The sequence below is a fragment of the Nelumbo lutea genome, chromosome 5 (assembly GCF_056320005.1).
Source record: "Nelumbo lutea isolate HS-2025 chromosome 5, American lotus-T2T, whole genome shotgun sequence".
NCBI lineage: Eukaryota > Viridiplantae > Streptophyta > Magnoliopsida > Proteales > Nelumbonaceae > Nelumbo > Nelumbo lutea.
This window is the reverse complement of record NC_142688.1, coordinates 78,040,866-78,063,374: the sequence shown is the minus strand read 5'-3', so window position 1 is coordinate 78,063,374 and position 22,509 is coordinate 78,040,866.

Here is a 22,509-nt window from a genome sequence, read left to right as displayed (position 1 = left end):
ACGTGAGCACCAGATTAAGGTTACGGTACTAGTCAGCATAATTAGGTCCTTTTAGTTTGTTATTATCCAACAATTTGACAAATTGTTCATGTGCCATTTCTAATAAAAGGTAACAATAATTAGTCCACAACCTTAGTATTGTTTCATGTTAACTCACATAGAGAGGTCTTTTATCTATGTTCCATCTCCATTTACTCATCTCTGAGATTTTCCTCTTATCTTAGTGACAAGGACATATGCATGTTGCTGGAAATATGGGAAATCACATAGGTGCATGGGGTCAACTGTTTCAGCAACATAACCCCACCACTTTCTGTGAAGGATCAAATATCCACCCATCCAATGAGCTTTCCTTTTGGCCTCCATTAGACAAGATTCATTGCCATTTTAGGTTAAATCTTTCTGTTTGGTTAGTGCTAACCCGTCATATCGTGGGCCCCAAGGTATCATGAAAGAGCCTTCCATTTTAGGATAGGCCTCCCCCACCTCGGTTTATGATGCCCCTATCATCTCATGATTCAATCTTACTCACTACATCAGCAAAATGGATAGCCAAATTTTATGGTGCATCTCCACTCACCAATACATCATGTTTTCATGCTAATGACAGGAGGCCTTTAGAGAATTCATCATATGATATTCTCTATTTCATTGTACTTATATTCATCGAGAGGGAACGTGATAAACATTCCCTAGGTCTGATTTAGGTCATACCATAGTGACTCCCACTAACTTTCATAAAGTCATATTCGAATTGGCCCATAATGGGCTAGGGTTCCCATGAGGTTCCTCTTGGGGAGGAAGCTAATCAAGGGGCCCATCAAAAAGGGAGATCACACAATGATCTAAGGGCATCATGGAAATGATGTGCATTTAGCCATGATGTTTGTAGAGAGCCACATAAGTCTAAACATGGGCCAAGCACATATGGCCCATGAACGAATCACATTCATTCAGCACATCACAAGCACACACATAAATTGATCCAAATCAATTAAAGGCTTATAAGACCCTAATTTATTTAGGTTAATACAAAATCAGCCCATTAAAGGTCAAAAGTTATCTAATAATTTTATCTTGGTATATGAGCTAAACTGCAAAAAGCAGTTTGACCCATATAGTAGTCCATGTTGAAATGGGCTGATTTTGCTTTAACTTAACACAAATAGGGTTTTCAAGAGGGCCGAATTGGTCCATATAATGGGCCATCAAACCCTTGACTCAAAACCAATTTGATCAACCAAAAATGTGACCCATGGGGCTGTAAACAGACCCCATCAAAACATAGGTTCAGCCTAACTAGTTTGGACCAAACTAGGTCAAATTGGCCTAGGATTTGGTGTCCAAAACATGCAACAATTCACAAGAATATGATCTATGATTTTTTAGCCAAAATTAACAATCAACACAACAGATAATAAATAAAAATAAGCTAGGACTGAAAGTGTGATGGTCTGAATCTGATCTGAATGAATTGCAACCCTACAAAAAACTATGAATCGTAGATTGCAATTTTTCCACAAAATTTCTCTTCTCCTCCATGCGCTCCAACAATTCTTCTGATATAGAAAAATAGAAAAAACCCTAATTTTCTATTACTTACATTAGAAAATTCCTAATACAATTTTCTAAAAAGAAAAAAAAAATTATTGCAGACCAATAAAAGATCTTGGTGCCATAAAAGAATTCGATCTCCATCACACAATCATCCCAACAACCAAAGAAATCATAGTAGAACAATTCTAAATAGTATCAGAATATTATCATAAAAATTTCAGATCTATTCTCCCAAAAACTAAGAACCGATTTCTCAAAAAGCTGTAAACTGCTGAAAACGACCAGACTAGTTCTACCGATTTGAGTCTTGGTTTAGATCTGATCTTTTCGGTTCAAGATTGAACCTTTGGCTCTGATACCTTTGTTGGAAGGTGAAATCCATCATATGGCTAGCCGAACCATGCTAGATGGTTGGGCAAAATTTCAAAAACTGCATTTTTTCTAGGATCATTCTTGCTTCAAAACCGGATCAGATTTGAAACAAAAAGCAGGGAGGAGTATACCTGATGTGGATTCCATAGATGTAGCTCCCAAAGTGGTAGTTCACACCCAAATAAAATCCTAAAACCAACTTCCACTGAAGTTGGTTAAGTTTGGAATGAAATTGGTTCAGCAACGCAGTTTTCAGCAAAACTGCAATCCAACAATATGGATAGAACAAGGGAGATGAGCATGGTTTTTCTTTGCAATTTTCTTGCAATATTCAGAGAAAGACCAGATCAAAATCAGTTCCAAGAATTGGAGATCGAACTAGGATTTCTGGGCGGCAAGAGCAGAGAGAGAGAGAGAGAGAACTAAAAGTAGAGAGTGTAATCTAAAGCAGTTCGATCTCTCTTTTCTTTTATCTTCTCTCCTAATCGAATTATGATGTTTCTAATCCAAATATTTATTTGGATCTAGACTTTATCAGTCGATAGGTCTTATCCTCTTTTGAGAATGAGTGCTCAAACCCCATATCCATATCACATTAATCATGAGCCTTAGGCCCATTAAGTAAGTGGCTCATGTCCCAAGAGATTTATTGGCCCATTTACACTTGATTTGTATGGCATGGGACCCCAACAATGACCTCACATAAGCCCAAATGGGTTCAGCCCAGCCTTTGTGAAAAGGCTTGGACGAATTCACTACCAAATGCAGTGAATCCCTGAGTCCATCACTATGGTCTCATAATGGGTCCAACATTTGCAGTTAATTGATCCCTAAGCCCAGCCATCCTATGAAGGCCCAAGGATAATGGACTTAAGTAAGATATAGCCCATCAGGTAGATAGCCCTTAATGGTCTCTTGCACTTAACCTCTCAGCCCACAATGATCAAACACTGTTCGACAAGGAATGACATCTCCCCTGACTGCAAGGTGCATCATTGCACTCTCTGTTCGGATGGGTCCTGGGAATTAAAACCTTTTGCAAACAATTTTATTGAAACATAATATATATCATATAAATATATTTTGTAAAACAAATCTCAAGCACGGTTAAATCTATTGCCGGCAGTTTTGGTTTCCATTAGAGAGAGTGCATTTTCGATCATTCACTTTGTCCAACAAAGGGGCTAATCCTATCACTATGATCACCCACCTAAGTGAATTCTTAGACTGCCCCAACATACCCAGGTTTTGATCCACAAAGGATCTCATTGATTGACATATCAAAAACAACCCTATTCGACACCTAGTGTAGTACCATAATCAAGTCTATAGATTATGTGTAACTTTCCATTTTTGCCCATCCATCTCCAAAGTCCAAGGCACAACTAGAAAATGGTTTGGGTTCAGTGCTTCAAATAAACACACAGTACATGTGCTTCAGGTCTAATCCTAGCAGTTGAGACAAGTTGTTCTAACTTCTTTGGTAGCACATCAGTGTCAGCCTTGTCAGAAAAAACTCCTCAAGTCTATCTAACGGCTGGGAACATTCTAAACTAATATGAATCTCATAAGTGTCCAATTTAAGGGGTAATTACATAAAAGCACATTAATGATAACATGAAACAATTATGTACTTTTGTTCATTTATAATAAATGTATTTGTACATTAAATTGATTGGAGATAAGGGCATATACTATCTAACACCAGACTAGTTGTCATGTGACAACTTACTTAATCTATTAATTATGGGCCTTAGGAGCATTTCCTTCAAAGGTTCACGATCCAAGATATTGCATGGCCAACTTAGGCCTAATTTGTATGGCATGGGGCCCCACAATGACCTCACATAAGTACACATGGGTTCAGCCCAGCCTCTATGAAAAGGTGTAGCCAAATTTACTGTTGAATGCAGCGAATCCCTAAGCACATCACTATGAGCTCAATACAGGCCCAACATTTACACCTAAATGATCATTGAATTCAACCATCCCGTGAAGACCCAAGGATAATGGACTTAAGTAGGATAAAACCCATTAGGTAATCAACCTTGTAATGGTTTCTTACACTTAACCTCTCGGCCTATAATGATCACAGCACTGCTCGACAGGGAATGACCTCTCATCTGGCTGTAAGGTACAATGTCACACTCTCTATTCGAATGGATCCCAGGAATTAAAACCTTTTGCAAACATTTTTTCATAAAACATTAATATATATATCATATAAATATATTTTGCAAAACCAAATATCATACATAGTTGAAATACACTACTTACCGATAATTAAGGTTTCCATTAGAGAGAGGGTAAGCCCTATCATTCAGTTTATCAGACGAAGGGGCTGATCCTATCGCTATGATCACCCACTCAAGTGAATTCTCAGACTACCCCAACATACATAGGTTTTGACCCTTGATGAATCTCACTGATTGGCATATCAAAGACAGGCCAATCCAACACCTAGTGCAGTACCATAATTAAGTCTAAGAGTTATGTGTAACTTTCTAGTTTTTTCCATCAATTTTCAAGGTCCAGGGCATAACTGGAAAATGGTCCATGTTTAGTGTTTCATCCAAATACACCAAACACACACTGCATGTGCTTTAGGTCTAATCCTAGCAGTTAAGACAAACTGCCCCAACTTCTTTTGCAACACATTAGTGTCAGCCTTAACAGGATAAACTCCCCAAGTCTATCCAATGGCTAAGAACATTCTACACTAACACGGGCCTCATTAATGTTCAGTTTAAAGGGTAATTTCACAAAAATATACCAATATCAATATGAAAAACAATAATGTACTTTTATTCATTCACTATACATCAATCTCAATGGATTTAACAACATACACTGCCTAATAGCTGGGAGAAGATATGAAAGCTTAGATGCCCACCAAAAGTGAAATAGTTTGTGTGGAGGTGCAGTCACAACATTCTAAGCTTAAGAAACAACGTATACAAGCACCACTTAGTTGAAGCCAGTACTTGTGAGCTCTGGCTGTCTCAATCGGAAACGTTGGAGCATCTATTCCTGGGAATGTCTAGTAGCACGAACAATTTTTTTTGGATCTTCTCTATCGTTAAGAACTTGCAGCCAAAGCACTGAGTATTAGAGAAGGTCTTGCAAAAGCAGCCTGGTTGAGAACTGCAAAAGTTACTGTGGAATCTGATGCAACCCAAGTGATCTCAGAGTTGAGAAAACAACGACATGATCTCTTCGATCCAATCCACCATATCCTCTTTGACATCCTCCAATTGCAAGATCTGTTCGAGGAGAATCAGTTTGTCTTTACAAATCGCACTACAAACAAGGTGGTTCACTTTCTAGCCCTTCATGCCAGAAACCAATAGATGTCATGTGTTTTGTTGACCCTTGGCCGAACTGGTTCTATCATTTAATCTCTTCTGAATTTTAATGAATTGCCTTCTTGGCTTTATAAAAGAAAAGACTACTATGGGAAGAAAAGTTTCTCACGTGATTTCTATTTGACTGTTTGAGTTGCAACAACTCTTTCCTGCTTGAGAAATGTTTCAAATATGTTAGAAATCATCTTTAAATTAAGTGTTCTAACAAAGGATTGAACAACCCCCAATAGTACAATATAACAGTTAAATAATGACTATATTGTTTTGCCTATAGAAATCTATGAGAAGAAGAAAGGAATTAGGTCAACCATGTGAGAGTCAAAGGGTTTAGCAAGAAAATTAAAGGGAAATATGGTGCAACAAGAGTGACCTTTTGTGTTCTTTATGAGTTAAAAGAGTGAAAAACCTTACAGTTAGGAAATGAGAAAAACCCCATTTGAGCCCAGAGTATTCATTGTGTTATTTTGTATGTTGGGTTTGGTTTATAATTATTCTAGCTATCAACTTATTGAGAGGCATTTGTTTTTATTGACCTTTCAATGTGATATCCCAAAAACGTAGAAAGTTTAGATAGGACATGTAAGACTATCAATTAGCATCTAGTCTTTAAGGTGTGAAGGTAGAGGTGTGGTATAAGATTGGGATAGCACCCGAAAGCCTATCCAAAGTCTTGTAGGCACCAGGAAGTCCTATTGGTTGTAAGGGTTTCGCTGGAACCTAGGAAGTCAACTGGTTAGTGGAAATTCTTAGGAGGATGCTTGAGGAGAGGACATAGGTCGGGTTTGGTACATCAATGTTTCTCCACAATGTTAAACTTGCACTCAAAAGTTGTAAATGGAGAACAATTAAATTAGAAAGGAGAAACAACCCAATTCACCCCCTCTTTGGTTAGGTTAATTGGGCATTAGGTCCAACACTCGGTGCAGTATGACCATTAGGGGATTAAATGCAACTTTTCAGTTTTACCCCTCTATCTCCCAGGTCCAAGATTAAATTGGAAATGGTTCCGTTCAATGTTTTTTAAACACCCATTCACTATATCTTAGGTCTAACATGAGTAGTTGAGACGGATTACTCCATCAATTTGATAATACAAGAGTGTTGGGCTTTTATAAGATGAACTCCCTAATTTCATTATTCGGCTAAGAACATATAAGCTTACATAAATCTCAAGAATTGTACACCTAAACACATCATAAGTTCATAACACACATAACACACATGGAATACACATTTTTTTATTTTATTTAATAATAAATGGCAATATACAGCAATTTGATGGAGCTGAGGGCGTACATTGTATAACAAGATCAAGCCCTAAATGTTTGAAGAAATTTTAAAAGATTAGCCTTTAAACTATGGTTTTTAGAACCGAACCGGTGATCAAACCGATCAGGGCACTGTTTTTTGGTTCGGCGGTTCAACCGTCTGGGTCAAACGGTTCGACCCGTAATGTCATATATAAATAATAATAAAAATACCATAGAAATTTAAATAAAATACATAGGAAAATACAGGAAAAAGAACAATACATGAAAAAATAAAAATAATAAAATACAAACAAATAAAGAAAATTTTCCAAAAAATACAAAAGTTTTTCCAAAAAATATATACAATTTTTAAAAAATATAGAAAAAATTCCAATTGTAGTACTTAGACCCTTTGGCCTACCTGAAGCATCCATGCCAAAAGATATGTAGTCTAATAACCAAAAACCTAAGGCCGTAACGCAAGGCAGCTTGGATCCATCTTCCCTTGGGGTAGTCTAATAATCTATAGTTCTATACAGATCTGTATTTCCAAACACTCAATTAAATTACAAAAAAATCAGAAAAAAATTATATCTTCAGGGTTTGACTATCGAGTGCCGATAATGGTGGTGTGACAGTGGATTCGCCGCCGGTGGGCTTGGGCAGTCGGGCTTGGTCATAGGCAAGTTGCCGCTACAAGCTTGCAAGTGCTGAGTGGCGAGTGGATTTGTTGCCGCTGCAAGCCTGCAAGTGCTGAGTGCCAAGTGGATTCATTGGCGCTGCAAGCCTGCAAGTCTGGCTTGGGCTCGCCAGTGCAAATGTCGAGTGCTGAGTGCCGCTACTAAGTGCCGAGTGTCGCTGCAAGCTCGCCGTCTGCCATTGCAAGCTCACCATCTGCCGCTGCAAGTCGCCACTACAAGTCACCGCTACAAGTACTAGATCTTCCCACCGTTGGACATTGTTGCAAGTGTTGGGGTAAGGGTTACTTTTTGCCACTGCAAGCTCGCTAGCCGTCGTCGGATGCTGGAGGTGATGGCCACCGTAGGTGATCGGTCAATAGGGTGTGAGGGTTGAGAAGAGTGAGGAGGGAACTTGGGAAAATGGGAAATAACCCTAAAGCTAAAGGGAAAATCGAATAAGGATTCGAACTGGTTGAGATATAATGGGTATTTTATTTATTTATTATTTAAAACATTAAAAATAAAAATCTTAACCTACAAACCATTGCCCGGGTAAAACATTTAGAGGTCCGACTACCCGGGTCAACTATTTTTTTGACTTTTCAACATTTTTTTCAATTTTCCGGTTTCTAGTAAAACCAAACCCGAATGGTTGACCGATTACTGGTTTTTCCGGTCTGATCGTTCGGTCCGGTCTGGTTTTGAAAACCATGCTTTAAAGTTCTGAATAAATTTCATGAAAAATCAACTCCTAAACCCCAAATGTTTAAAGATTTTTTGAAACATTAGCCCCCAAAATTGAAAAAAAATTTCGTGAAAGATGAGTCTTCAACTGTTTATAGAATTTTTGAAAGATTAGTCGATAACATTATAAAGAAATTTCATGAATGATCATCTCCCCAAATGTCTATAACATTTTTGAAAAAATAGCCCTCAAAATTATAAGGGAATTTAGTAAAAGATCAGCCCTGAGTTATAAATTTGTGCACTTGATAGTGGAAATGCTGCAAAGTGCCTTATATAAAATCATCTAACTATGTTGTTTTCACTTTTCAATAAGAACAAAGAATTGTATACGTAAGAATTCGTACTTGCATTGATTTAGGCATGATACTAATATATAGGTTCAGAAAGTTTATATCACTGTTCAGACTTGAGACTTGGGAGTGGGGCCGGGGGTAAATAGTCAATTAACTTCCGTAGGGGCATGAAGATGATGATTTTATGAGATCACAAGGCTCATGTTTGTAACATAGGCTGCATTTGAAAACGATGCAAATGGAGTGTAAATTCTGGTTCATGCTAAATTTACATTTTAGTTCACTTTCAATAAAGAAAATGTATATATTTTATTGGAATCCATGTTTGCATCCATTAATTACATCTAAAAGTCTGTTTGGTAAGAAAGTAAATATGTTAATGTAAAATTAATCAAACTTTGCAATTTATATGAACTAATTTATACTTTACATAATTGCATTCACACTTATTTGCATCGTTTCCAAGCGCAGCCATAGGAATGATATTATTGGGAACACCAGACCCCTAAAGTGGGATCACAGCAAGGTGGAGGTGAGTATTGTGTTTTGGAATGGAGATAAATTTTCAGAGGGCTATATATTGATTTGGGAGCAAGTCAGGTTTGATTGTGCGTAGACCTGTTCATGGGCTAGGATTTGGGCCCAATTTTATACTGTCTTGGGCTCGGGCCGAGCCCATTAAAATTTTAACAAAAGCCAAACCTGAGCCCAGCCCATAAACAGGTCTTGTGGGTGCTGTAAGAGTGCACGCAGTTGGTGTGCTTTATGGCATTCTCGTCTATGCAGTAGTCATTTGTGGGGATCTAGGTTGAGCGGTGGGACTGCCACTGTAGGGCTATGGGAGTCCTTATGCAAATTTTCCTACCAAAAGTTGGAAAAAAAAGGGACAAATAAATCAAAATTCTTAATAAAAAACTTTGATCCAGGAAAGTAAAATTTGGTCAAAAACTAATCTAAGTGATTCCAGAATTAGTCCCGAGCTAGTATACAACAAGGGTGGAAGGGGTTAGGCACACGCCCTTGCTTGGAATTGTCTCTACTTCATTAGTGGATTCCTCAGTCACTTCTTTAGTATGTGTACATTTGAAGAATTTATATATATATATATATATATATATATATATATATATAATATAATTTTAACATATTTTTTAAGCCAAGCCCACTGATCAAGTTGCAAACCTACCCTCAATCCACTCAATTTAGGAAGAGCATACAGGGAGGGGGAAGACTCCTCATATGCCTATAATATATATAGCTATATCATCGTGCTCATCATCATCATCATCATCTAAGCTTTGCTCCAACAGTATGGGATCGGCTGCATGAATCCTATTTCACCACTTAGATTTCAAGAGCTACAACTACCTAATCATATTTGTCATCTGTGCAAATCTTTATGGGAATTCACATCTGCACCCCACAGAAGGCGCCCCACAACACATCCCAATCATGTATTGGGAGAATCTCTCATTAACGGCAAGTACTAAAATGGGATATATATGCTGTGGGGAACTTGTGGGGCGCAGATGATACCTCACTCTTCATTTAAATGGATAATATAATGGTGATTTCACTATTTTTCTTTTTATTTACATTGTTGGTAAAATAATCAATAGCTCCAACACATCTCTATTTGAAGTTCACATCTCCGCCCCACAAGGGGCCACCTCACAATGCCCCACAGCACATCCCCGCTGTGTATCAGGAACATCTTTCGATGATAATACCAGTATAATCCCAATACAAGGCGGGAATATGCTGTGAGACATTGTGGGGCGGAGATGTGATCTCTTCTATTTGATGATTGGCTTCATGAGAAAAGTACTTGCAGTAAAAGAATTTGGCCATCTTTAATTACTACTTTCTCAACATTGGAGAAATTTGCACAACTCCATATAGCAATAAGAACCTCCTACATGATGGTACCGAAAACAATCTCTAACCCTACACGAATTGAAGCAAAACTTCCAGTATTTTCTGATGATCCACTATCAGATCCCAAAGAACATTAATGCATAATGGGTGCCCTCCATTACTTAACAAGCATGGTTAGACATAAAGTTAAATTGTAATATGAATTCTTTTCAACCTGAAAGAATCAATACATTCTTACCCTTCTGTGTGACCTACTCAAAACTTTTCTAATATACGTTAGACTGAATGCCCAGATGATCATTAATTGTTCTCAAGAGGGGTTTAGGTGATCTCTCTTGGTTTTCATAGCATCATGGCCACTTGCTTACTGGCTAAGTCTTCCACAAATGAACTAATTAAACATACTCGATTGACCATAACTTAGTTATTTTTTATGGGAATATGTTGCATATTGTGCTCTACCAGTTCACTGAAACTCCATCAAGGACCTAATTAGCTTCATAGCTAGAGTTCCTTGGCAACCACCATGATTTGTCTTGTCTGTATTTCAAACTATTTCTTATCTCAATTACATGTCTATTAAACATACATCACACTATGCAAACAACTCTGAGTGAGAAAGAAATTGCATTACAAAAGAACTTGTGTTTTGTGAATTACAAACACAAAACTAGTGGTATATATGGACTGTTGATGTGAGTGGTGGACATATCTCATATACTATAACTCATTCTTGCAGTGCACATATCTCTCTAGGGCATGAGATAATCAGACCAAAAGACTCTACTTTTCCATTGAGAGTAGTAAATTCCTAATTAGCCAGATTGGCTATCCTATCGAATTCATAGTACTAGAACTAGTACTCGCGAAACTTGTAATATAATTGACTGATAACCACACAAGATGCTTATTAATTTGTTTCCTTATAGCCATGAGAAGACACAGATATAACATTACTCCCAGAGAAATAAATTGAGACATGGTTTGAATCACTACACACACCAGAGAAATACACCGATTTCTTAGCTTGCAATATTTGATGGGGATTCTGATTAAAGTCAGAGACAACGATATATAAGAACAGGCCTGGTTATAGTAGTGTATTCCTTGTGTCTTGCTACTCTTCCATTTATATCATTACATTGATTAAAGTAATTTAATCATCCAATTCTCTTTCAAGCTTCTGAGATTTAATATTCCTCTCCTCTCAACTACCAAACCAGCTTCATACCAAGAATCTTAGTAGACCCGAAAGTTCTTCTACTCCTAATTTTCCTAAATTGTAAGAGTGGGGACAAAGCCCAAAAGCCAAATGGGCTGATTTCTGTTGCTTTCTTTATAAAACCATGTAGAACAACGCCTGGCTAGCTTAATTAGCATAAACAGGTTTAGAGTTTTACAGGCTTCTGGCCATGATTCATTGCGATAGCATTCCATTTTGTCAGAGGCCTAGGTCTAGATTCTTAGTTGGAATCAGAATTAAAGTCCTTTAGAATTGGAATCAGAATCATATGTTTTTTGTTCAGACAAGAATTGGAATAAGCTGGAATGGGATTTCATTCCCAAGAGAAGGGATGGAGAAGGTATGGCCATTTCCTCAAAGGGGAAGTGCCATTCCACCAGGAATGGGAATTGGATTTCGATTCAGCCCAACCAAACAGTAAGAATCAGAACTCCTGTGAACCACACGGGCCCTTAGAAAAATTAAAGCAGCAGTAGGTAAAATCACCACTAGCTGCCTCTTGTCAAAAGTAGTGACATGGCCACTACACAAATCCTGGAAAACTATTTGGAGGGTCATTCCTAAAACCGGGATGGAGGTGGGTAGAGTCAACACTTGTGTGGTTAGGACTTAGGCTCTCAAGATCACTTTAGCATATTTGAATATCTCACAAGAAATGCACATAGGTCAGTACTTGTCTGAGTACGAATATGAATGCACAAGACATGTTCCTGTCGATACAAATTGCCCCAACTATGTGGGCCCATTAAAGACACCATTGAGTTGAAACATATTCCGACACCGATGAACTGATTCAACCCACCAACTGCACACCCCATTTCGTAAAGGGACTGAAAGAGAGCCCTAATAGAGAGAGAGAGAGAATGAAGAGTGATATTAATAAAGTGGTTATGGTATATTGGCTTTATAGAATGATCCCTCCTGCAACATCCTCTTTGCACCTTAAAAGCTTTCATGCCAGCCTGAATTAAAATTCTCTCTCTCTATTGTCTTTCATAATTTATATTTCATTTGTGGTCCCTAGCTTGTATAAGCTGTAACCCTTGCTTCATTCTTATCCTCACTCATCAGTCTCCCCATTCTCCATTTCTTTTTCTTTTCTTTATCATCAGTGTCAACTGATTCTCGTGCTCCTCATCAAAGTAACAACAAACAAGAAAACAATCCAAAACTAGTTAGTGTCCCGGGTTACTTACTTGGAATTAATGGAAGGTCATATCATTCACTCAGATTTAAAAACAATATGGGTTTCACAGTCTTAATTAACTGGTCGTCTATTTGGTGAAGAAAAATGTGAACTTCAGGTAGATGCATTAATTTCGGATTAATTGGTTGACCCTGAAGAAAATAAGAGTAAAAAGAAGTAAGAGGGAAAAGGAATTGGTGGAAAAAAAAAGGAGAAAAGTAGATGTCATAAATATATAAGAAAGTAATATAAGGGTAAAATGCAAAAACCTCCCCTGAAGTCTCTGACAATCATAAAAACCTCTCCTATAGTTTTATTTTACCAAATGCCTCTTCTGAACTTTTCAGAAACTTGATACATACAAAATTACTGAAATAATCCCATTTTAATTCAACAAAATACATATTTTAGTAATTTTGTATGTAAAATTACTGAGATGATCATTAAAGGGGGGTTTTGGTTGAGTTAAAATGGGGTTATTTCAGTAATTTTTCATGTAAAATAATTTATAAAAGGGTAGAATGGGTATTTAAAAAAAATGATGCATCAATCTAGTGTTTTCCGTCTGGACATACAGTGATGGAAGGGAGGTTTTTGTTGAGTTTCTCAAAAGTTCAGGGGAGGTATTTATTTTTTAAAACCTTGAATCATCTAAACTTAAATCATGCTTGATTAATATGCTCTTTTGCCATCCCAAAGCCAGAAATATTTGTTTTTTCCTTTCTTAAAGAAACATCAGTATATTCCAAGAAGTGGAATTGGTGAACAAAAAGTCCTAGTATCCTCTATCCTGTTGAGATGCAAATACACAAGTTAACATGATTTTGAACTTGATAGTACATGGAATCGAGAAAAGGAGAAAAAAAAAAAAAAGAAGCTGATTTTAGAGAGAGAAAGAGAGAAAGAAGAGGGGAAAAGAGAAGGAAACATTCTATCTTTGGTTTGCAGCGAGTGCTGCAGGCTGGCTGGTTGTCATGAGGAATGAGCATGGGGACGCGTGCTACAAAAGATGCCAACCTCAAATTCGAAATCCAAAGAATTGCCACAACAATGGGTCTATATATCTGCCAAGTTTGATTCTCAAATGTTCTGGGTGTGACCCAATTCATGCACTTTGTCTCCCTACAAACATTCTTTTCTTCCTTTTTCTCTATTAGAGTACCAGAGCTAGATTGTCGTCATTCATCTTTTTCTCTCACACAACAACAGCACAATTAGATTCTCTTTAATTTGGATACCCCATACCATATATCTGATATCTCCCGTTTGAAGCTACAACATTGGCAGAACTGTCTGTCTCATGTTTTTTCAAAAACTCCAATCCAGTACTGATCGATATGGTTTAGTCTTCTACATCTACTATTACTACAACGTATCACTCGGGCTTTAACAAGGATCAGTTTGGGAGGATTTCTTTGTTGGAGGGCAAGTGAGGTCGATTCAGCCATGGTGGTTGAGTATCTGTGTTGGATCTGGAGCAATTTTGGCATTCTGAACATGGTAAAGGGGTTTTTGGATTTTCATCAAACACAACTTCTGGCATTCCCATGTGGGACTTGTTGCTGCCAAGGATGGGCCGAGGGCAACAAGGTAAGTTTGCTGTCCTTAGCCGAGGCCGATGTGTCCAATCCTGAGAGCAAGGGAACCCATGTTAGAGGCCCCGCGTGTTATTCCAGGGGCGAGATTCCGACGGTTAAATTAGTTAAGTATGTAAGAGGGCTCGGATGAAGTCCAAGGTAAAAGCTCAGACGAGCTCACTCGAGAGCAAGAGAGTTAAAGAACATGAGCGAATAAGATGATTTACGGCACCTCCACTTATACTTGACTTTGCCTTAGGAGTGGTTGGAGGTGATTGGCAGCGAACGGCCAAGATTGTATTCAGCCAATGCCACATGGCACCATCCTAAGCCCAGCCACATGCGCCTACATCAGGACCCAACTCGAAACCCTTGAAGTTGCATCCCGAATGCTCACCCAAATGGGCATTTGTTGCACCCTATGTTCATTGCTCTTAATCTTTGGTACACCTCATCAGTTAGTGTAGAATTTGTTTGTTTGTTTCTTTTACATGGAAATACTATAATTAAAAACAGCAAATAATAGCAAACATCTAACTTGATCATTATATTACAACTATATATGTCTTTTATTTATTTATTTTTTTAAATTGGAGATTGAAAGAAAAGTCTATCAATTAATTCTTCATTATGCACTAAAAAAAAAAAGCATAAATTAAACAGTTAAAAGGTTATTCTATCAGAATTGATTTCTAGATCAAGAATTTTGTTTTCATTTTCTCCCAGACATTCAGTCGTTATATATAGCCCACCAATGCTTTGAATATGCAACAAAGAAACAAAGTTTTTGCAACGACGACCACTTGCTGGGTGATAAAGTAAAGGTTGTGTAGGAGGCCACTAAGCATTGAAACTTCTTTTATAGATGCTCTTCGATCTCTTATGCTCCCTAATTAACAATTAGTAGTATATATATGTATATAGTATTGCGATAAAGTGTTACGGTTCAAAGCAGGCTTAGTCTTGCCTACGCTTGGCAGGCTTACGTTAGAGACATGCCCCAGAATTACCCCCGTGACAAAAGGGCAACCTCGTTCATCATAACAAACAGCTACAAGTGATGCCCTGTTCAACAGCCTAAAATCTCATATATACTTTCCTGACATATGTCCTGTTCAATACAAGTAAATTTCCATCTCTAAATTTGAAAAGATTGTATAATTTTTAGTCCTATTATCCTGTGAACTGAACAGTTTCTATGGTTCATGGTTTTAAAAAACGATTCGGAAACAGAATCATTTTAGCCACTAGTTTCTGGGTTAACGGTTCGATTGTCTAATTCAAAAGGATGGCCCATTCTAACAAAAAAAAAATTCAAAAATAATTAAAAATAGAAAAAAACAGCCAAAAACCATTGGATGAGTCGACGGATTGAGAGTTCGACTGCCCAAGTCAATGGGTCATTGACTGGTTCAATAATTTTTCACCGGGGACCGGGTTTGGGGTAAAACGGAACCAGTTGCCTGGACGGTTCCCAGGCCGAACAATCCGACCATCCAAGTCAATAGCCGTTTGAAAACCATGCTATAGTCATTTCTGTGTACCTTTTTCTTTCGTGTTTGTGTCCAATACTGAATGAATACTATAGCATGTAGTGCCTAGGTTGCAAATCATGCATATATACATATATACATATATATTATAGCATGCATATATATATGTATATATATATATATTATATGAACAAAATTAATTTATTTAATATTGTACAAAGAATATGCTTCTAATACAGGAGAAATGTTTCTATATATTTTTTATTTAAATAATGAAAATTTAACGGACAATGAAAAAACTCTTAAAGCTCCGCTTGGTTTGTGGGATGACATAATTAAATAGGATGGAAAAAAAGGTGGATTATAGATCCCAATTCTTGGGATGTGCAATTCCACCTGTTTGGTGGGAAACAAGTCAGAGTGTACGAGGAAAGTTGTTTAATATAAGAAAGCACTTGCTTATAATATTTGTAAGAGTTAATATTAGACCCTTGATACATAAATAAATTATTAATTGTTTAATAATATTTTGATCACATAACTTAATTAATAAACAAATTAAAACATATAATTCACAAAAAAATTAATTAATTAAAAATTATTTAATAATTAATATATTCTTTTGAGTAAAATATTAAAATTATTAATTAATTCATAAGTATTAATAAAATAAAATATTAATAACAAAATGCAAACTAATAAAAAATAGAATATTAATTAATGATAATAATTAATTAATAATTAAATAATTATTATATTCTTAATAATTTAATTAAAATAAGTAAACTCATTAATTAAAAGAAATCAGTAATAAATGAAAATAAATGTAATAATTTATTACTAATTAATATTAAAATATTAAAATTATTAATTAAGTCATAGGTATTAATAAAATATAATAGTAATAATAAAATAATAATAAAATAATAAAATAATGATTAATAATACTAAATAATTAAATAATTATAAACTTTAAATAATTAATATCTAAAAACTAAATAATAAAAGTATTCTTAACTTATTAATAATTAACACCAAAATAGTTAATCATTAATTAACAAAGTAATCAAAGAATAAATAAATAATGCTTTTATTATCAGTCTAATTAGTGATTGAATAAAAATAAATAAATAATTAAAGGTAATTAATAAAAAAATAAATTTATTAATTATTTTATAGTACAAATTAATTTTAAATTAATAATTAATTATGTGTAAAATAAAATTAATAAAAATATTACTAATTACCTAATTAATTAATTAGTTAATTAATAATTGTTATTAGGGTTGATTAATAATTAATTATGTGTAAAATAAAATTAATAAAAATATTACTAATTACCTAATTAATTAATTAGTTAATTAATAATTGTTATTAGGGTTGATTTTCCCACTATTTTCCCTTTTGCAACCAAATAATGGAACGTGAAAAATTTCCACCCTTTCTCCCTTTCTCATCTCTTCCCATCCCATCCTTTGCCATCCCACCAAAATCTTTCCACAAACTAATTACATTAGTAGCCGATTCAAAAATTGGTTCACAATTAAGATAGTAAAAATTTTCTAATCTCGTTTATTTTTGTTGTATATGCAATCTCTCTTAATAAGTTCCTCCATTCTATGTGTAGGCAAAGCATTGTAGAGATGGTCTATGTTCTAGAGACAGTAAGTAGGATGCTAGGAAGAACAATGGCATCAAAGACGAGGTTGATTTAGGGAGATGAAAATGGAAATTTCAGAGAATGAAAGACGGAATAATACTAGGGTTAGAATGTTTAGGGAATGAATCAAGCCTGAATAGAATGAATGATTGAATAGTGGAATTGTAAAATGATAGAATCAATGGAAGGGCCTCTTCACGTCATCAACATGCTATCTATAGACAAAGAAGAGGCTCACTTCGTGCATGGGAAAGAGTTTTAGAATGTTCCCTAGGTGGTTAAGAGCTCTTTAAGGACCAAGAATTCCAGAATATTCTTCAGGTATTTAATGGCTCGAGTGTTTAGTGATGTAGGATGTTTTGGCCCGACCTCGTAGCATGGGGACACGTAGACGTGACCTGGCATAAATGACAACTTAGCGGTAGCCTGGCCGCAACTCGGCGCAACAAGCTCTCCGAAGCCCGACCAAATGACTCGACGGGTGGGTTAGCTCGCTGAGAAGCGAGACCCGGCCCGCCCCAAGCCTGAGGATGGAGCACCCCGAGCTCCCTCCGAAGGGACCTGAGCTCCCCTCGAGACCCGAGCTCCCTCCGAAGGGACCCGAGCTCCCCTTGAGACCTGAGCTTCTCCTAAGGGGCTCCGAGCTCTCCCTTCCTAAGAAGGGAGCACCCCAACTTTTTGGCTAAGTGTCTCGAGGGAGAAACACCTCGGGGCAGCACCGTCGAAACTCCTGTTCGTACTTGCTCAGGCTTGCTTCTAGTGCGAGCACCTCGGCGTACCTCAGCACCTCGGCATACCTCGGCACCTCGGTGCAAGGCAACCCAGTCTCAGGTGGTCCAGTGCAAAGTAGTTCGGCAGCCTGTAGGGAAGTCTGCCTGACATCTGTACCTGCCGGATTTGGTGGCAGTGCCCACATCTCTTGCTAGGCGGCGTCGTGTCTGCCATCTCTGAAAAGCATGGCACACCTGCCACCTCAGTCCTGGCAGTAACGGCTAGGGTAGTGGCGGTTACGCCTGATGTGACTGAGCTCCGGTATAAGAAGACCCCGACCCCTCATGAAACAAAGGTATTGAAGCTAGCACTTTCAACACTCTTAACTCTCTGTGTTTTCCTTGAGTTTCCTCAGAGTTCTAAATTAGCCATCGAAGTGTTCCCGCCGGGAGATCTCCCCGGGAACCCTTCACCTTCCTCTTCCTCTCAGGTGTCGTCCATCACAGCTAGGAGCCAAGTCTCAGCCAGATAGGAGTGCCTAGATCATGCAGCATCATTTAGGTTTCTCCAATGAGAACATGTTTTGAGTTGTGATGTAGGGAACATATTAACTCAGATTCCCATGCCCATTAGCTCCTACTGTTTGTTCCCTAGGCTAGAGTTTTGTTTTGTTTACTTTGTCTTGTGTCTTTTGAAATGCATCTTCTATTCAGATTGAAAGGTGAAGAGTATACGTGACTGGCCTTTGCAAAGATAACCCGTGGTCCTCCTTAGGTGAGTACTACTAGTTAGACAACCATGGAACCTATAGTCCTGTTATTGTGGCTAGCAGTGACACTTTAATTAATATTATACGAGTCTATCCCCTTACACTATGATGTGGAACCCTAAACCCTTCTATACATGGGTGGTGTAGGTCATAAACAATTTATGTTCAAAGAAGCCTAAAAAAAGAACTAAAGCTAAAAATAGGAAGAAGAAAAGCTCTTTATTGAATAATAAGAGAAAAAATAAACAAAACCACCCTCTATCTTTAGCCTAGTTACTTTTATATAGACCTTTTTACACCCTTAAGATGAGTCATTGGAGCCAATTCAATAAATGTTTACTAAGTTGGGTAAGTGGCGTCACCCTAGCTTCTTGATGTCTTGTAGTGGTCTCAACTTGCATAGAACTTATTAGCCTCCTCTTATACTGCATCATCCTTCCTGAGTTGGAGAGAATCTAACCCCGGATTCAAGCCACCATTTGTGTAATTTCTATCATCTGGTGCCAACTGCTCAACATTGAAGACATCATGGATGCGTATATGGTTGGGTAATTTCAATCTGCAAGCATTTTCATTGATAACTTTAACTATCTCACACAGTTCAATTTTATTTGCTCCTAATTTTCCACATTGTCCAACTGGTAAACAATCTTCTATTAAAATGGCTTAAATATAGTCTCCTACATCAAATACTATTCTCCTTCTCCTTCCATGAACATGTTGTTTATATTTGTAATTAGCTACTTCTAACTTGTCATGGGCGTTTTTACGAAGGTTCTTCAATTTCATGCTTGGACTTGTCATGTCCTTAAATTTAGGGTCTTTTTCAACTAGTGCATATATATTATTGGTCTCCCTCAAGAAATTCAATCATGGCAAAGAGACTAGCACATTCCTTGGGTTTTGGTTTAGGTATTGTCTTTCGTGAAGGACAAAGAGAAAACCTTTCCCCTTAAAATCAAAAGAATAGGTATTCTTCCATCTATCATATATGATATTGTGATTAAATTGCTATGGATGCCCAAGTAGTAAATGCCATGTATCCATTACACAAATATCACACCATACCCGATTACTATAGTGTTGGCCAATAAAAAAGCCAACCAAACTTCATTGTATAATCATTTCTTCATTTTCCTTTTGCAAACATGCAGGCTTGTATGGGTGAAGATGTTGTTTGGATTTTTAGATTTAACTTGTTAACAATTTCTTTTTACTTGTTAACAAGGTTTTCTATTCCACCCCCCCCCCCCCCCGCTTACAATACAAGTGGTGTGAAAGATGCTATTTCTAAAACAATCCTTTAATTCATCCCTTAGTGCTAAGAATAATCATTGCACCATTAAGGCTTCACCTATATCACCATATACCAACTCACCTTCTAAAGTTTCATCTTCATAGGAGTTAAACACAAGTGGGGCTAAAAAGCCAAATGCTTCTAGGATCTCAATCTTGAGACCTGTTTCCCACTACCTTTGGTCACCACTTGCAAATATAACCGATTTGATTGCTCGTCTTGATGATGAAAATGAGCAAGTGGAGGCACTTGTGTCGGAGCCTTTATTCCCTATTTCAGAATGAGAACGTAGTGATCTCAACTCTTGACCAAGCACATTGACTTGTCTTCTCAACTCTACCACCTCTTTTTGTGTTTTGTTGTTGTTTCCGTGCTTTATGTTGTAAGTCACTTATTTTTTCTTAAGAGTAGCAATTCAAAGAAAGATCAAAGTTGTTTTGATATCAACTAGTGCATGTTGGAAACAACTCATGTTCAAAGAAGCTTCAAGAAAAGAACAGAAGTCGAAAAACATCAAGAAGAAAAACTCTTGTTAGTTTAAGTTTGGGTTGTTTGAGATTCTAAATCTGTGAAAGCTTCTTTTCAAGCTTCTTGCAACTTTGGAACTAGAAGGACAAAGGTGAGGGTTTTAGGGAAATAGTACCTAATTCTCAATAACATCTCTTCAATACCAAGATTAAGAGACGTTAGGGGGGATTTTTCATAAGATTTTAGAATTTCATCACTCTTTTTAATTGAAATTTGTGAAGTTGTAAGCCTAGACAAACCTAAGGATGGGTTGTTGTTGGCAGCTTGGAGAGATGGGTGCCTAACCCTCTCCCAATCCAATTAAATTTAGGATCTCTTGGTTGAAATACCTCATAGGTGGAGAAATGGAGTCACTATATGCAAAATAAAAGCAATTTTCTAAAGTTTATAGAGGACCCATTTCCTCTTAAATTACATGGGTGGCAATTCCTTGTTTTAGGCCAGCTAAAGGCTTCTCGGAGCATGTGATGCCCTCTGTAATGTTATTTATCTGAAAAAAATAATAACAATGCTATGATGCATCCATGGCTAGGTGCAATAATGAATTGCTCATGGTGTGACATTCATGTTGGGACTCATAACAACTACCCATAGGATGAAACTGTAAAGTATTTGAAATGAAATAACAACCTAGAAAATTCAATAGCAACAAAAATAATGAAATCCAAGCAAAGATAGATAAAAATAAACACCACCTAGAATGTAAAGGATTTACGAGGTTTGGCCTTACCACCTATGTTCATGAGAGAGACAAAAGCCATTCTTCACTATGAAAAAAAATTAAGAAACTATATAGGTACCTTGTGGATTGGAACCCAAACCAACTCTTAGCCCTTGTGCACCTATTCTCCCTTTCCTTTCTTAGCCCGGAGAACAAAAGAAAGAGAGAAAACCAACCCTTACACCAAGAGCACCCTCTTTCTATCTCTCGACCTCTCTTTTTTTTTCACTCTAACAAGAAAAGGAGAAAATTTCTTTATTTTTTTCCACCAAACCCTATGTACAAAAGAAATCTTTTATAAGTAAAACCCACCTTAACCTAGGGATAAACCACACCAATTGTTAGATTAAAAACTAATCCAATTGTTGAAAATATAAAGCACAACCCCAACAATAAAATCTTAAGGTGCATTTCATGGTATAAGTTCTGAAAAATGTATTAGAAATTCTATAGTAGAGAAAGTTATATTTCTATACACATACAACAAAATACACCTTAAGTAGTTAATATAATAAAGCTTATAAAGCATGGTAAAAATGTCCCTTTTTTATTTGATAGGAAAGCATGAAAGAAAGATTATTCAAAATAACTATCGCCCAATGCAACATAATAGAAATAAAAGACAAAGGACTTCAAATGGGATGAGGAGAATTGTTTGAGAAAATTGATTGGGTGCTATCAAATGATGAATGGTGAAAAATTCACCAAGGTAACCCTTGAGCATCTCCCATTTCTAAGCTTAGATCATGCACCACTCTTCTTAGAAATAAATAATACAACAAACTAGGGTCCAAAACCCTTTTGGTACAAATCCATGTGGAACATAGATCGATCGATAAAAATGTGATAAATTAAACATGAGAGAAGGAATGCAATAGTTCATGTGTGTATCAGTTTGTAACAAAACTTAAAGATCTTGCCTAGAATCTAAAGGAATAGAAGAAAAATAAGTTTGGAAAAATTTTTAAAGAAAAACAAAGAGTCCTAGAAATCCTCTAGGAAATTCATAAAAAATAGCTACCAATCCAAATAAAGATTCCATTAGTAAGGAAAAAGCATTACAAAAACAACTCAATAAAATCTTAGAAAAACAGGAAATATATTAGGCCCAAAGATCAAGGGTCAATTGGCTACAAAATGGAGATAAGAAATATATTAGTCTTTGCAATGTGATTTATAAAT